This window comes from Rousettus aegyptiacus, unplaced genomic scaffold, assembly GCF_014176215.1.
Source record: "Rousettus aegyptiacus isolate mRouAeg1 unplaced genomic scaffold, mRouAeg1.p scaffold_m13_p_1, whole genome shotgun sequence".
Classification (NCBI taxonomy): domain Eukaryota; kingdom Metazoa; phylum Chordata; class Mammalia; order Chiroptera; family Pteropodidae; genus Rousettus; species Rousettus aegyptiacus.
The window spans coordinates 129,604,586-129,621,993 of record NW_023416284.1 but is presented as its reverse complement, the minus strand read 5'-3'; the positions used below and the strand labels follow the sequence as shown (position 1 = coordinate 129,621,993).

General features: G+C 36.8%; 1 pseudogene; it reads right to left on the bottom strand.

The window, feature by feature from the left end:
• Positions 1-16,470: 16,470 nt before the first annotated feature.
• LOC118605545 lies at positions 16,471-16,589 on the bottom strand (annotated as a pseudogene).
• Positions 16,590-17,408: the final 819 nt, after the last annotated feature.

The following is a 17,408-nucleotide window of genomic DNA, read 5'->3' as shown; positions in this document are numbered from 1 at the left end:
TTGGTGATAATTGGTGATTGGAATATTTTTCACCTAAGCCAGGATCTAAAACTACAGGAAATTTAAGAAGCATTCAGAACCAAAAGTATGTAATTGGCTAGAGTATTGTGATGGATGAACATTAGTAAACACTAGTGCATTAAATAGAAATGAATGTGCATAAAACACACTGTTTTTTTTAAGCTATTGAAGACAATATGCTAGTAACCTTGAAGTAATAGTAGTAGTTTTGAACTAAACAAAACATAGTTTATTAAAGGTGAGCTCTTTTGAGATGAAAGCAATTTTAAAAAGTGTTGTTGGACTGGGAGAAAATATTCACAGTTCACACACCGGACAAAGGACTTGTACTGAGATTACCTAAAGAACTCTTAGAACGCAATAATAAAAAGACAAGCAATCTAATTTAAAAATTGGCAAAAGATTTGAACAGGCACATGAAAAAGAGATATACAGATGACTAATAAGTACATAAAAAGATGCTCAACATCCTTATTCACCAAGAAAATGCAAATTAAAACCACAATTTTTATGAGATACACTTACTAGAATGGCTATTAGTAAAAAAAAAAAGCTGACAAAACCTAATATTGACAGATAGTAGAAAAACATGGAACTATTTTCATTGCTGATAGGGATATAAAATAATACAGCCACTTTGGAGAACAATGGCAGTTTCTTAATGAAGTTAACATGTAGCCCAGCAATTTCATTCCCAAGTATTTACCCAAAAGAAATGAAAACTTATGTCCACAAAAGACATGATCTTCCTTAGTAGTCTTGTTCATAATCTCAAAACATCTGAAAACAATACAAATTTCCATCAATGGATGAATGAATAATCAAATTGTGGTATATTTGCACAACGGAATTCAACTCAGCAGTAAAAAAAGACAAACTACTGCAACTCAACACCGCAGATGAATCTCAGAAACATTTTACTCGGCAAAAGAAGCCAAACACTTAAAAGTGCATAACGATGACCTCAATTCTGTAACAGATAAAGCTAATTTATAGTGACAAAAAACAGTAAGTGGTTGTCTGGCCAGTCGTGATGGTGGAGAACTTGACCGAAAAAGAGGCCACAAGAACTTTAGGAGATCTCGGGAAAGTTCTGTATCTTGATTGTGGTGACAGTTACACCTATGTGTAAATTTGATAAAACTCGTTAAGACATATACTTAAATCATTTAATGTATGCAAATTATGCCTCAGTAAATTAGAAAAAAAAAATAGTGCTGTTGGATGGCAATTTCAAAATAAAAGCGTTTATATGATAAACAAATGGGAATCATGGAGTCCTTTCATATACCTGAGCCTGGATCATGAGGTCCTTATCCTTTCTTTGGCAGAAAGTTATGTCTTTGTCAGTATCTTATACTCTCACCAAAAATACCAAGTACTATGAAAGGTCTAAGATTTTACTCTATCGAAAACTGATAGGGTAGCCTGCCACAGTTTTATAGGTGCTGGCAGAAGACACAAGATTCCTGGTGCTATAGGCTAAGTGTTTGTGACTCCCCCCCCGCCCAAAAAAAAAAAAATCATTTGTTGAAGCTTGGAAAAATTGTGATAGTATTGGGAATAGGGTCTTTGGAAAGTAATTAGGTCATGAGGGTGGAGACCTTGAGAATGGGATTAGAGTCCTTATAAAAGCTCCAGAGAACTCCATTGCCCGTTTCGTCATATCAAGATGCAGCAACCATCTATGAATCAGGAAGAGAGTCCTCATCTGATTCAGGTTATTTACTCCTCCAGCTCCCTCTCTGCAAGATCTTCTTGGACTGACCACGACCTCAACAAAGGCATAGATCTTGTCATTCAGTCTTTTCTCTTAGTTATTCTCTTCGGGTTTCAATACTGGCTTCCTCCCCTTGCTAATTCATGCCTAAGATTGGTAATTGTGGCTAGCTCTGGAATGCATTTCCACACCTTTTTATTTCCCTCAACCCTGCCTGCACCATATTATGTAGCTCATTTATTAACACTCTTTCGGTTACCTCATTTAAATGTATTTTTTTTTCTTTTGGGTCTCTAAAACAATACAATATTGGACCTCAAGAGATATTTTACAATAAACATGAGAAAAAACAAATATAAAATATACCATTTAAATTTTTTATATGAAAATAACATTTTAAAAGATAATTTGACAGCAACTATTTGATATTTTATTGATTTCAACAAAATGGATTTAATTTCAATGGATCACTATACCTAAAATTGATGAAGTAATATTAGGCCAAAGGGAATTTGTTTGAAGACCAGGTGATACATTATGGATTACGGAGGTTAGAGAGTAGGAATGTTTTTAGTATTCACCTTTATGTTATTAATAAATTGATAGCAAATCTATACATCAAAATTAAAGTGCTCAATTATAATATTACATAGGGCCTTAGATGACTCTCAAGAATTATTAGGGCATAAAAACTTAAAAGATTCTGGAAACTAAAGGATGCCTATTTAAAACACTTTTAATTATTTTAATGATTAACAGTATAAGCATGAACAGTCTTAATGCAAAATGGCATAAACGATCCTGGCTAGTCGGAGGAAGGTTTTAATTGAATAGAAAAGGGTTAAAGTTGATACACTGTTTCATCTGGAAAACTCAATTACCAGAAAGTAGAAGAGCAAATTGATTAATAGATGACTTTAATAATGGTTTTATGCTTTGGTCACTACCAACAGGGTAAGGGGTGATGAAAATCCTACAAATTATATTTATAACATCTAATAAACCTAGAGAATTTTGGATAATAAAAGCAGGTTTATTTTGATGTGGAGCTGGCATGTTATATTGGATTCTACCTCTTTTAATAGTATCATTTAAAAGAAAATCTCTGGACAAAATGGAAAAGACAATTCCTTTATCTTCTCTTTTTCTGCAAGTAATTACCTACAGAAAGAGTATTATTGCCTGTTTAAGTATATTTAGAAGGTGCAGAGCAGAATTGCATAAGTATGCAGATAATTGAAACGCTGAGCTTTTCCCTTTGTGCAAAGGGTTCAAATAATTGATACAATGATAAATTATCCAGATTGTGATCTCATTTCTGGACTTTGCTTTAGTAATTACAGATTAAAATTCAACCACTATTTATTGAACAGCAGCTGATTCTAAGGTTTTCCATATGCTGTCTCAGTTAATCTTCCTAACACTTTCATAGTGTAGGTGTCAACTGCATCTTACAGATGAGGAAACTTAAGTTCAGAGAGGTATTTATAACTTGCCATGGAGTTGGATTTGAACCCACACCCCCTTACTTTTAAGTCTGTCACAGTTTCCTCTAAACCAGGCAGACAAATAAAGAAATGAAACTTGAATGTAGTTGTCAAAGCTGCGAACTTCAGGTAAACACCAGTAGGCCAGGAATAGGTTTTTTCCTCTGGGTTCTAACTAAAAATGCCTTGAACATTGCGGAGGAGCCATCAGGCACTCTCAGACAGAGAAGAGAATGTTTATATCAGAATTGCTTTGTTTTCTTCTTCTATTATCTGTGACTTCCTCTGGTTTTACCATTTTTACCTGATTTTTTTTTTAGAAAGAGTGGAAATACTATGACGTTAAATGGCCATCAGTTAAAAAGTGACTCGTGATTTATCCGAAGATCATAGATAAGCTTTCCAGAAGACTACAGTTCCCTTAGACAATGTTACAGATAAACGTTTTATTTTACATATAGAAGATTAAAACTCTGAAAGGGAACAATTTAAAATTCCAATGCCTGTGGGGGAAAAAAATGTATCCAAAGAGATAATTCTTCAGGTGTTTACTATCTCTTATTCACAGAGAAAAAAATGCATACAACTGAAAATATGAGAAAACTGAAAGAATCAGGAGATAGAGAAGGAGAGAACAGAATTGTTGTTGTCTGGAAAAGAGCAGATGGTTCTCAGTTGGTAAGAATACCAATCGTGCTCCAGTGGTGTGTGACTTAGTAGAACGAAAATAAATGACATATTGGTCTAAAGAGAAAACTGCAAATATAAGGTAACCAGAGAAATGAAGAGCTATAGAATGTATTCAAGGAAACATGATTTTCATTTGCATTTTCCTCTTGGTTTGATTTCCTCTTCAGTCTCCTGCATATTAGACAATGAAATGAGCTCCATCGAGACACTCATTCAGTGACCCACCCAAAATTTGTTTGAATAAGTGCCAGCAGAAACCAATCTGTACAAAAGTCTCCCACACCTCAGAAAGGTTCATGATGTTTCCCCCTATTTCCTGTCCCACCTTTTCTTTGCCTTTCTCAGTCCATAAATTGCCATGGCCTTCATCAGAAATAGTCTTGAGTGAAACTTGTACTTTATTTTTTTTCCTCCAGTAAGCTACTAGAGTAAAACTCTTATAAAGAAGAACAAACTAATATTTCTGGATAAACCTATTAGAAAGATGGCAATTTCTTTGTTCATTCATTCCTCAATTGTTTAATCAGTGCCTCATCATTTCCAAACACTATACCAGGTGCTGGGGCTGTTGAGGATCCAGCTTTTAACTTGGTTGGGAAGATAAGACACACAACACACTATAGTTAGGGTGCCTCACAAACATAGCACAAACATAGAAATTTAAAATTTTATTTAAAACATACCATTTCTCAGTGGAGAAAGGAAAGTCTCCGATAAATGGTGCTGGGAAAATTGGAAGGCCACCTGCAAAAGAATGAAACTAGACTGTTGTCTATCATCACACAGCAAAATTAACTCAAAATGTATTATAATATATGAATATAAGACCTGAAACAATAAAATGCATAGAAGAAAACATAGGAACTAAACTCAAGGACCTTGGACTTAAAGAGCATTTTACAAATTTGACCTCAAAGGCAAGGGAAATAAAAGCAAAAAGAAACCATCAACAAGGTAAAGAGACAACCATCCAAATGGGAAAATTTGTTTGCAAGCAACACCTCTGATAAGAGCCTAATATCCAAAATATACAAAGAACTCATACGACTCAATAACAACAAAAAGAAGAGCAAACGATCCAATCAAAATATGGGCAGAGGACCCGAACAGACACTTCTCCCTAGAGGGCATACATACGGCCAACAAATATATGAAAAGATGCTCAACGTCGCTAGCTATTAGGGAAACGCAAATCAAAACCACAATGAGGTACCATCTCACACGTGTTAAAATAGCTATAATCAACAGGACAAGTAATAACAAATGTTGGAGAAGATGCAGAGAAAAAGGAACCCTCATACACTGCTGGTAGGACTGCAAATTGGTATAGCCACTCTGGAAACAGTATGGAGGTTCCTCAAAACACTAAGAATTGATCTACCATATGATCTAGCAATCCTTCTACTGGATATTAACCCCAAAGACTCGAAAATCCATATCTGAAAAGATATTTGCACATCGATGTTCACAGCAGTATTATTCACAGTGGCCAGAACATGGAAGCAACCGAAGTGTCCTACAATATATGATTGGTTAAAGAAGCTGTGATGCCTATATACAATGGAATAGTGCTCAGCCATAAGAAGAGATGAAATGCTGCCATGTGCAACAACATGAATAGACCTCAAGATAATCATACTAAGTGAAATAAGCCAGACAGAAAAAGTTGAAAATCACATGCTATCACTTGTATGTGGGATAGAAATCTAAAAGCAACAAATGAACAGGAAAAACAAATAGAGACTCATGGACATGGATGATGGACTAGTGGTAACCAGAGGGTAGGGGGTGGAGGAGGAGGGGAGAGGTAGATGGGGTAAAGGGAGTCAAATATAGGGTTACAGGGAAGGCGAAGTGGGTAAAGGGGATCAAATATATGGTAGGAAGGAAACTGAACTTTGGGTGGTAATCATACAATAGAATAAAGAGATATCAAATTATAATGTACACCTGAAAATTATATAATTTTATTAACCAATGTCACCCCCAATAAACTTAATACAATAAAAAATAAACTGAAATAAAATATACCATTTCGTGGTTTGATGGTGCCATTTCTTGCAAATAAATGTGTTGTAAATCCAAAGTGGGCTCTGGCCACAGAGCATTTCCTGCACCCCTACCCCATCTATAACTCTGAGGTTACTACTGCTGGGCAAACTAAAAGTCGTCCTTGTCATGTGGAGTGGTTCCTTTATGGTGAAGAGAGGTTCTCTTTTCATAAGCTTTCAATAAAACCCTTGATTTAGTAGTCATAGCCTCTTATTAAGTCCCTGTAAATGTAGTGAGCTCTTTATTTTCCTTAACTGTTTTGTGGCAGAAAACTCACATAAAATGAGAAAAAATACCCACAAGTATTTAACCCTAAATGTAGTCTAATTTGTATCATGTCTGTGTCAGAGGAGTTACTATAGGAGATATACAAGAATGGGGTCACTTTTCCTTTTTATTAAACTGCAGCTGGCCTGAAAATGGCAATTCCTGAGCTCAGAGGAGAAAGATTTTCCTTCTTTCCCTGAATAGATACTCCTGTTAAGCTTTCAAAGTGTAGGATAGAGTCCACTGCTACCAGCACTACTCCTGATTCCGGTGTTGGCTGTGCTTTCCGGGACGAGCGCTGGTTGGTGCGGGGTGGGGAGGACAGCGGAAGGGAGGCAAGAGGGGAGAGTCTCGTTCAGCTTTTCCTTCATGAACCTTCCTCCTGCTGCCAAAATGGCAGGCATGGCAAATAGAGATATTCCCCTGCCTCTTCTCCACCCTTTCATTCTGCAATCTCTGCCTTGCAGAAAGTCAGAGAAGGTCACCAAGCCCATAATCCATCATGGCACTTTGACAGAATACCCTCAACCCTGCTGAAGGAAGACATCAGGTCATTAAGGGCTTTCAACACAGAGGAGGAGGAACCAGATTATATGTGAACCAAATTACTTCTCTCTTGGCCATTAGGGATATTAATGTTCAAATGAATTTCCTAGTTGTTGTAGGATTGTCTTGCCTGGATACCTTGAAGAAGAGAAGCACTACCTTTGTGTCTAGTACTAGAAGGAAGAGAAGAACTTGCCAGTGAACAGCATAGCCCCCACATTTTCTTCCAGCTTAAGATTGCTATTAAATTTTATTAGATAGTATTGACAGGTACATTTGAGAAGGTATTAGATATGAAGTGAAACGAACTGTTCATCATTTACCTTCACCTAGATCACCTTTGTATATAAGTCAGTTGTTAATGAGAAATAACAAAATTAATTGAAACTGTCTACTGAAGAAAAATTGCTACCTACCTTCCTGCTCCCTGCAGGCTTCCATAACTAGAGAATCAGTTACCAGAAAGCCTGCTGGGTAAAATAAAGTTAAGGAACTAAAACAAGAGGAAATGATCCTTAAGTCAGTGACCCCATATTTTCCCCTTCTAAACGACCACAACCACATTCAACATTTCTATCAACTTAAGTGAAAATGGGAATTGGGTCCCTAGTTCTCATTGATTAATCACACTGAGAGACAAATCAGCCAAGAAAACAATTGAATTAAAAGGCTTCTTTATTTGCTGAACAAGATAATACCTAGCAACAGTCCTTTAACAGACAATTATGACTCAGTTGTGAACACTCAGCACAAAAGGATACTGAGACTCCACAGAGAAATGACAGCTATCACTATTATTGTTAGCACTGTTAGTTGCTATTATTACCACATTTTATAAAAAGCTCATGAAAAAAAATAGATGTTTCACAGTAAAATTTATCTTGAGAACTTAAATATAGTTAGAGAAAAAAGAAAATCAGGTTTCCATGATTGCATTCTAACTAATGTTTAATACATTCCACTAACTTAATTTTTTGGCCAATGACTATAACTAAGAGACTAAAAGAACTTTTACATTTTCAAAAGAAGAAATGAGCATCTTTATAAAACTACAGCAAAATAAAGACTATTCTGGTTGATAACTATCACATAATACAGTAACTTTCAATTAACTTGGTCACGGTTTCATTAAAACCTAAGTTTTATTTGATCAATTCTCCAGGAAGCTAGTTATTTGCATTTTCAGTGTGCTTAGACTGCAAATTTTGTTCACCTCCAGGTAATTCAATAATAATTGCTTGCAACTAGTCACTGATAGTCACAAAACTTATCACCTCACTATAGGACGACCTCTGCTGGAATCTCCTTAAGCTTCTCTAAGTTGCTTTATTCATGAGGCACTCTTGTTCCAGAAGGCTAAGGTCAGCAACCTGTCTTTAAGATAGCTCATAAGTTAGTGGCATTACAAAGGGTTATTACTTTGCAGTATACATATGGACCGAATGCACCAGAAAAGTAAACAAACAGACAAATGAAAACCAAGATAATGTCCTTTCTCTTCTGAAGGCTATGATCTGGTTTTGGAAGGTGTGTTTATATTGTATCCCCTCACAAGGGCCTCCTGGACAGTTTTTACTCCATCTAGCTTCTAGCCTCTTCCTCTAGTCTTAGCTCCCTACTACAGATCTACGTGGCACTCTTTCCTCTGATCAATCTTCTTAAGGCTGCTCTAATCCACTCTCCTCAGGATAGCCGAGTCCAAATTCCTCAACCCTCAGAATCTATACAGTGTGATCCCAATTACATAAATCTGTTCTCCAGCCTCATCTTCAATAACCCATGATGATGCTGGTTCCAGTCTTTGTCCCCACCTGAGCCATCACCTCCCCCTCCTTTGTTTATCCAATACTCTGCCTGTACCTCCAGTTCAAGTTCTCCACAAAACTCGTCAGAACATCCTAGCCCTCAGCTTTCTCTCCCTTTCCCATTCATGGAACTTTCTGCTTTGGCAAAGATATTTGCAATCAATCTGCCAAATTAAATCATTGGCAGAGTCCAGGATTTACACCGGCTTGATATCTCCAGGTTCTATGTCAGCACTATTTTTTCCATACTTAATAGTCCTCAACAAATATTAGAAAGTCATTGTGGGCTATGATAAAAATGGTAAATAATTGATGGTATAAGGCCTTAAGATATTCCTAATATGTCAATGTGTACAATCATTATATTTTGAATTTACTTATGTCATACCTCTCCCACCTACATTATATTTTCTTTGAGACTCTAGATCATGTCCTCTTCTTTCTCGTTTTAGTTCACATTTTTAGTACAGAAAATGCTAGAGATTTATTAAATAGTTGCTGGTTTAATTTAATTAATTTGGTATAGCCGACACAAATATCTACAAAATGTAATACAAATAATTGTGCCACTGCTAAAGACTATAAGTTAATTACTATTCTTCAACAATGTTAATAGACTGTCCTTGTATTGACGTTTCACTTTTCAGCCTAATGGGTTATTTATTTAATTAATAGCTATTTGCCCATTAGAATCCATTAGCATACCAAAATTGTTTTTTCTGAGACTTGCCAAAAAGAATAAATTAGATATGTGTTTACTCTATGACTCTTAATTGTATTACTTAAGATATATTACATCTCTTTGAAGAGCTAGGCATCCTAATTAAGGTAACAAATTAAGTATACAAAACATGAGATTTATAACTCTTGTAACAGCAAGCATATTATATGAATTTGCTAATGTTTTAAATCTTTTCTGAAACAAATCAAGGCAAAATTAATCAATTCGATTCTATAAGACTTTGATAGATAATAAATATACAAATATATGAAGACATACTTGGGTTAAAGTTAGTTGCGTTTCTAGGAATTTATATGATTTAGTTACAGGTTGCATTTGTTCCTTGAAGTGTTTGTGGCTTGTTGCTTCTGGTACATCAGAAGAATGCGGCTTTTGTTATGAAGGCTTTATGTCATTTAGCTGTAATAAAGTTCAATGCTGGAATTATCTTGGCTTCTACACACTACAAACAGTCCATTCTCTATTGAGATGACAGCCTGCTAAGAAAAAAGAAAGCTAAATAGCTGCAGGTGAAATAAATCAATGTTCAAGCCTACCTAGTAAGCAAATGAACCAAGCCATTGCTTTGCATTTGGGAAGATGGAGCTGAAAATGGCTGCTCTGAGACAAAATGAAGAATCTGATGTCATTTTCCTTATTTCTTGGAATTCATATGCTAAAAGACTTCACTTTATCTTAAAGCAAAAAATGTAGATAAACATGAACAAAGGAGATGATGTTCTTGTTTTTATGTGATACTTAAATACAATCCAGTCAGGTGTCTCTCCACTCTTGTTTCACTTAGGACCAGATCGTGTAATGAAATTATTGAATTATTAAAGAAGCACTTCTCAACATCCCATCAGTCACTGTTTAGAGATTTATATCTCACAAACAAAATCAATAGTCTCGTGAGGACATTGCTGCTTGTATTACAGAGCAGCACCATCTGTCAACACAGAAACTTGGGAATATATATGACATGCTATGGAAGTCTCTCATATGCAGAGACCTTAAAAAAATTCCTGTGAGTGCCTCTTAACTACACCAACTTTGACATGTTTAACAGTCCAAGAAAAAGGCATAGTTAATGAAACTCACTGTAGTATTCTCAGCAGTCAAAGCCATCATGGATGCAGAGAATTTCTACCATCTGGGTCAGGCAAACATAGGAAAGGCCAGTGTGGAAAGACCACAGGATTCTGCAATGGGCCAACCCCTCCTCCTCTACTCACCCATGCAAGGCATGCATTCACACATGTGTGCACACACATGTTCTGTGTGCACTCAAGGCTATACATCAAAGGCACAGGAGTATATAATCATATTGCTCAATGCCAGATGTTTTTCTTACTCCATACCAGAAATCTTGGAAAGCTGTATCTTCCTCAGAGGGCGAAAAGAATGTGCCTCAGATAACAGGGTTTTTGCCACAGAAGTCATCTGCAAAATAGAAGCCAATTCTGACGTAGAATTTCTCAAAATGGTAAAGATAATCTCCAACGAGGTTTTCCTTAAGAGCCACTTGATAAGTTGCTGAAATTCTACAGTGTCATTCAAGTTGAGAGTGTCATAGCAGATGTTTCTGGACCTTGTGTTGTAATGTGGAATCCACATGAAATGTTTTCCACTTTTCAACTCAAGGTGGTTGAATGGGTGCCATTGACTGCATGTTTGTTTCCCCCCAAATTCATATGCTGAAACCTAATCCCTAATGTGATATTGGGAGGCAGGGCCTTTGGGAGATGATTAGTTCCTGAAGATGGAGACTCACAATAGGGATTGGTACCCTTATAAAAGAGGCCCCAGAGAGTTCCCTTGCCCCTTCCACCATGTGAGGACACAGCAAAAAGATGGCATCTGTAAACCAGAAGGTAAGTTCTCACCAGACACTGAATCTGTGGATACCTTGATCTTGGACTTCCCAACTTCCAGAACTGTGAAAGATAAATTTTGTTGTTTAAGCCACATGGTCTATGGTATTCTGTTATAGCAGTTCAAATGAATTAAGACAAAGGGATTCTTATAAGGACATCAGATATATTAGATTATGGCCCCACCCTAATGGCTTACATTTTAACTTAATCACCACTTTAAAGACCTTTTCTCTAAATACAGTTCCATTCTAGGGGTTGAGAATTCAACATATGAATTTGAAGGGACACTATTTGGTCTATAATGTAATGTTTATAAGGTACCTATTACATATGAGATTCTTTCCTCTTCCTTCTATTTTTACAAATTAGGGTCGGCCTAGATTAGCAGACCTTAAAGTGCAGCCATGGATCCCCAAGAGTCAATAAGCTTCTTTCAGGGAATTTGTGAGATCAAAACTTTTTTCACAATAATACTAACACTGAGATGTTATTAGCCTTTTTTCAATGTTGACAGTGGGTAAAACCACTAGCCCCTTATCATGAATCAGGGCAATGACAACAACAAACTTTGCTTGTAATCATTGTAGAATAAGACATCAACTGAAGCAAGAACATTGAAAGAAAGGATTCACCAACAAAGCTTAAAATCCTTGGCAATCAAAATTCCAATGTAAATGGCATGCAGCACAGGGAAAGTACTTATAGAATTGTTCTCTACCTAAGGATGGAGCTTCCAGCCCTCCTCGGGGCACTCCATGAAAGCTTCTTCATCCATCTAAACACCTTGTATACCCTGCTCACTGGAAGAAAGGGAGCATTGGCTTTACTTTGATTCAGACTTATGATGGCTAGATACGAAATTGCTTTATTACTGATGAACTTGAAGGAGATTCTAGGATAAAACCTATGTGTTAAAAGCCATTTGATGTTGAACTTTCAGCCATACCTTCTAAGGAGTCAACCAAAACACCACGTGGAGAAAGAAGTCATCCTCCTTCTATATAGAGCAGGCTGCTGAACCATGGTCAATCAATAGCACATTACAGGGACAGGCAGAAAGGGGCCAAAGAGGAGGTGTTAGGTCATTTATTTATTTGGGGGGGATGTCGGTGTTAGCTCTTACAGACATTTGTTAGAGCAAGTAGGGTGTGGTTGGTTTTGTAGTTCTTCATGGTAACAAGATCCTGTGTTTGAGTCACACTGGTCTCTATAATTATGATTTTTCAAAAAAGCAAACTGCATGTCATTGAGCAGAAATAAATTTTTGCAAACTCATTAATTAGAGCAATATGTTAGGACAATTGGTTTATATTGCACTAGTTATAGAAATTATTTATTAAAATTTAGGTTTCCTGTTTATTAGGATCATTAGTAGGAATTAACATCCTCACTTTTACAGGGCACCACTCTGTCACAGAGCACCAGACCCAGGGGCCTGTATAAGCTCACCCATGCACTGGCTCTGTGATCACTGACTTTGAGATTACATCTGAATTCAGATTTTGGCTCTTTCCTCTCTTTTGTGCATGAGCATGAGCAAATTACTCACCTTCTCTGAGCTTCTACTCCCACCTCCATAAAATGAGGGCAACAATATGTACTTACGAGATTTTATGATAACTAAATAGCAATGGTGTTAGTTTGCTAGGACTGTCATAACAAAATACCACAGACTGAATAGTTTAAATGACGAAAATTAATTTTCTCAGCCTTCAGGAGGCTGGAGGCCCCGAGGTCTCTCTCCTTGCAGATGGCTGCCTTCTCACTACCTTTTCACATGGCCATCTCCCTGTGCACAGGCAGATTCCTGGTGTCCAAGGTGTAGTACACAGTATACACACTGTTGATCGTACATGAGATGATTATAATAGGGGCACAGAAAAACGTTTTTAAAAGTTCGTATTTACAAATTTGTTTTAATATTATATGGCAAATGATACTGACTTACCACTTTTCATAGTTTCATAAAGATTTCCACTTTTCATACATTTATTTATATTTAAAAAATCAATTTAATAGAAACATGGTAAAAATGGTGGTGGTTTTATGTGAATGACTGAAGTGTGGGAAACCTTGCTTTCTAGATTACATTTTTAAAAGCATATATTGCAAAGCCTTTTTATTAACTTGGGTCATCTCACTCAACAATTTTACATTTTATCAATTATCATGAAGAATAGAATTTACTTAGATAACAAATTATTGTTCTTTACATTCAGACCACAAAGTTCTATTTGAGGCTTGGATAATTGATTTGGTTTGGCTATTGATAACAACAGCTTGAGATCTCCATTTCATTCTGGGTTTTTTCGGCATAGTTCTAGTTATACAACAGGTAACATTACTTGGTGAAAGAGAAAACATTATCCACCAGTCCTTTGACTTTAATCTCATCTTCAATCTATACTCTGCGTCAAGCTCTGGGCTTCATTTGAAGCAGGAAACCTCTCAAACTTAGGCTGTGCGATCATTGGCTAATATTTCTGTTCATTTTCTAACTCCATGGAAAGAGGCTTAGAAGCCAGTCTTAAGAAATAGGATGGTCTAGGGAGCAGAGCGTTGAAGCCAGCTTTAGGAGACCTGGGTTTTTATCCTGATATTGACCCAATTTTGTCCCAAGGTCCTAGGCAAGCACCTTAATTGCTCCAGACCGGGCTTTCCTTTTCTACAAAACAAGGAGTTGAGCTAAATGACCTTCTCGTTTGAATAGCCTGGGTCAGAAGAAGACTAGAAACAAATTCTGGAGGATCATTTGTCTAAGGTACTCTGAAGGGCTGGGAACAACCAACGCATGTGAACTATCACTCAGGCTGCTAAATGCCAGGCTCTGCCTTTATGGACATGGACTTTATTTCCATTTAAACTATGTTATTTTATCTTAATCTATGACTCTGCAATGGCACCAAAACTTAATATGATTAAAGAAGGGGGCGGACACATCAGATGGGTGACAAGGCATGCCTGCCTGAGCCCCAGGAACTGTGAATTCTAATCTCGGCTCTGCTGCTGCCTCGGGACACATCATGTACCCTTCTAAAACCTAGACAACTTCCGGACAACAGCATTAGCCTATCTCATAGGACTGTTGTGAGAAACAATTTTTAAAAATAGCAATGTAAAAGAATTTGCAAAATGAAGTGCTAAACTGAAACTTGTACAACATGCTGAGTATTCTTATCCCATCCAGCTAATAAATAAAAATTTGCATTAGTTGCAAAATCCTTACGAATATAACTACTTAATCAAGACAACACCAGTGGCCTGGCAAATTGGCATGAAGCCACAGGCCTGAGACCTAGAAGAAATTAAACTGGCACTTAATAGAAATTGGACTATGAGCAAGATTTCTGGAAATTCAAAATCAAACCCACAAAGCTAGAACCACATTATACACCTCAGGGCTAGGTGTACGTAAATGGTCATGTGCACATGGTTACACATATTATTCATACTATAGAAAATATGAAGAGACTAACAAAAATGTTTCTTAAGGAGCCCGCAGAATTTTAACATCTGTATGCAAGATTGACATGTAAAATGTGCTTTATACTAGACTTAAAAGTATACACAAATTTTAAAAAGTTATTATTACTCTAATAGTTTCATTTAAATTAGTCAATTTAAGGATTGACTAAATGAAGGGAAGGAGGAATGATTGAGGAAGGGTGGGATAGAGACAGGGAGAAAGAAGAAAGAAAGAAAAAGAAGAAAGAAGAAAGAAAGAAAGAAAGAAAGAAAGAAGAAGAAGAGAGGAAGAGAAGGAAGTAAGGATTCAGGAAGACAGGAATTAGCCTGAAGATGCTCCTCCTCCCTCCCTCCTTTCCGCCGCCTCACCCGCCCGCCCCGCAGAGAGCTCCTTCGGCCGCCTCCTTGCCTGAAGGAAGCCTTGGAAGGAAGGAAGGAAGGAAAGATGAGATAGAAAAAGAGAGAGAATAGTTTATTTTGATGCTCATTTCTCTTTTTTCTAAGTTCTGTACAAGCAACCTAGCAGGAGAATTGCAATACTTATATTGATAAAGGTATATGTATGCGTTTTCACAATACCCACATAGAAGTCAGGAAAGGAAAACAGCTGGAATAGTCCACTGAGAGAGATCTCTCTTGAGAGTTATGGTCATTCCTCTATAGCTGATGGATCTGTTTTTCTGTTTATCTTTTCTTGGTGATGAAAGCCAGCCACCGCTGTCTTCAGGGCAGCCTCCTTAATGGAAGTGTTTCAATTCTGGCATAATGAAAGTCCTGAATAAATGAATCATAAGAGTTTTTGTCACCTCTGTGTTCCTGGGGACTCCCTCTTGCCTGCCTAATATGTCTTGTAAACCCAGCAATAGTCCTCTTAAGACAGCAGCAGGCTTCCTTGATTGCCCTGTGTTCCTTTGCTGGATATAAAGGTTTGGTCATGGTCAGACTCCCTTGCCTCATTTCCATGCAGTTAAACTAAATGACAATCTGGCACTCCCTCTTGTCTCTCAGAATCAGTAGGAAATGGCAGCTCCACTGAGACTGGTCTGAAGGGAAAACACATTTTTTGCTAGAATCAGCCAAACAAGACATTTCTTATTCCACAGGTAGTCAATAAAGTATTAATGACTTCAGAGATTTAAAAGGTCCCCAAACAAGTAGTCTATTTCAGACTTCCCTTTCTAGGTTTGCACCCCAGAGCACTTTGTATCTACAGGCAAACGTAACTTGGGAAATGGACTCCAAAGTAAGTTATCCCAAAGTCTGGGCCACATTAGCACAGGCTTGATGACACAAAGAGAGTGAGAAATGGACTTCTTCTTTCCCATTATTCCACTGCAGGAAGCTGAAAACAGCAACTTGTAAGACCACGATCAAAGAAAAGAAAACTCAGGGAAGTGGAGAAAGAAGAAAAGAGAATCAGATTCCTCTGATTCTCAACCAGGTACGCACACAAAACACTGTAGAAATCTCCATTCTTTTATGAGTGTTAAATAACGATCATTTTAACAGCTGCTAATCTGACATTACTTGTTGGCATCTAAAAATATATCAGAAGCTGTAATACAGACCCAGGATGAAACTTCCATTTTTTTTCCCAAGTGTTTTCTCTTTTAAAACCTAGTAACCAGCAAATGGTAACTTAATTCCTTGAGGAAGTAGGATTAATATCTGGTTAACTAAAATGCATCAAACAAACTAAAAAGGTGATTCAAAATTGTCGGAGTTAGAGAAAATAACATACTGAAATATACATATCTATATATTTACATATATAGATTTATTTATTTATGTTTATTTATTTATTTATTTATTTATTTAACACCTATGGCACCTGATATTCCTAGGTGGTCTCCCATCCAAGTACTAACCAGGCCCGACCCTGCTTAGCTGCCAAGATCGAATGAGATTGGTAACATTCAGGGTGGCATGGCCGTAGACAACATACTGATATATTTTTAAAATGAGACAAATAATTTGCAAAAAGTACCACTTCAGGCATATTTAGCAAGCTTTGCTGGAACGGCGGAAGCAGTGAGTAGGTCTCCAGGCCATGTTTGTCTCTTTCAGTCAAACAGTCTGTCTCTAAAACAGTACCCTGAATTAAACTACCCCTCTTCCATTCAAAAAAAAAAAAAAAAAAATTAAAATCAAAGGAAGAATTCCTAAAAGTTAGGAAATTGAATGTTTATTTTTGCTATTGTTTTCATACTAAATGGGAACATGAAAGAAATCTTTCACTCAGCAGCTGCATCTAATTTAATACGAAGCTCCCAAAAGAGGAGTGAACAGGATGTGATGAGGAGCTGTTAAACATGGATGCTAATATTTTGTGAGGCATCTGGTACTGTTCTACCACCTAGAAATCTAAGAATCAAATTAGTAGATTCAATTCTGCCAAAGTTATCAAATTATTGTCAAAAGGATTTTTGCAAAGCAGGCTCCTCCTTTTCAACATCTGCTCTACCCATCCGGCGAAGGACCCAAGATGACCATCTATTTGATTTGCTGATAGAGCACATTATACCAGTTGCCAGTTCACTAAGTACTGCACCTTTTATCATAAAAGGCTTCGGTTATTGAATTGGTCAAGGGAAAACACTAATAAGCTAGTGCACCTGTAGGTCCATATAGAGGTGATTCAAATATTTTATTTAATTCGTAAAATATTAAATTATAAAATTTTAACGTATTTTACAAATATGTTAAAAACATGTCAAGATTTTAAGTGAAAATCCAAGAACCTCACCAACAAATAAA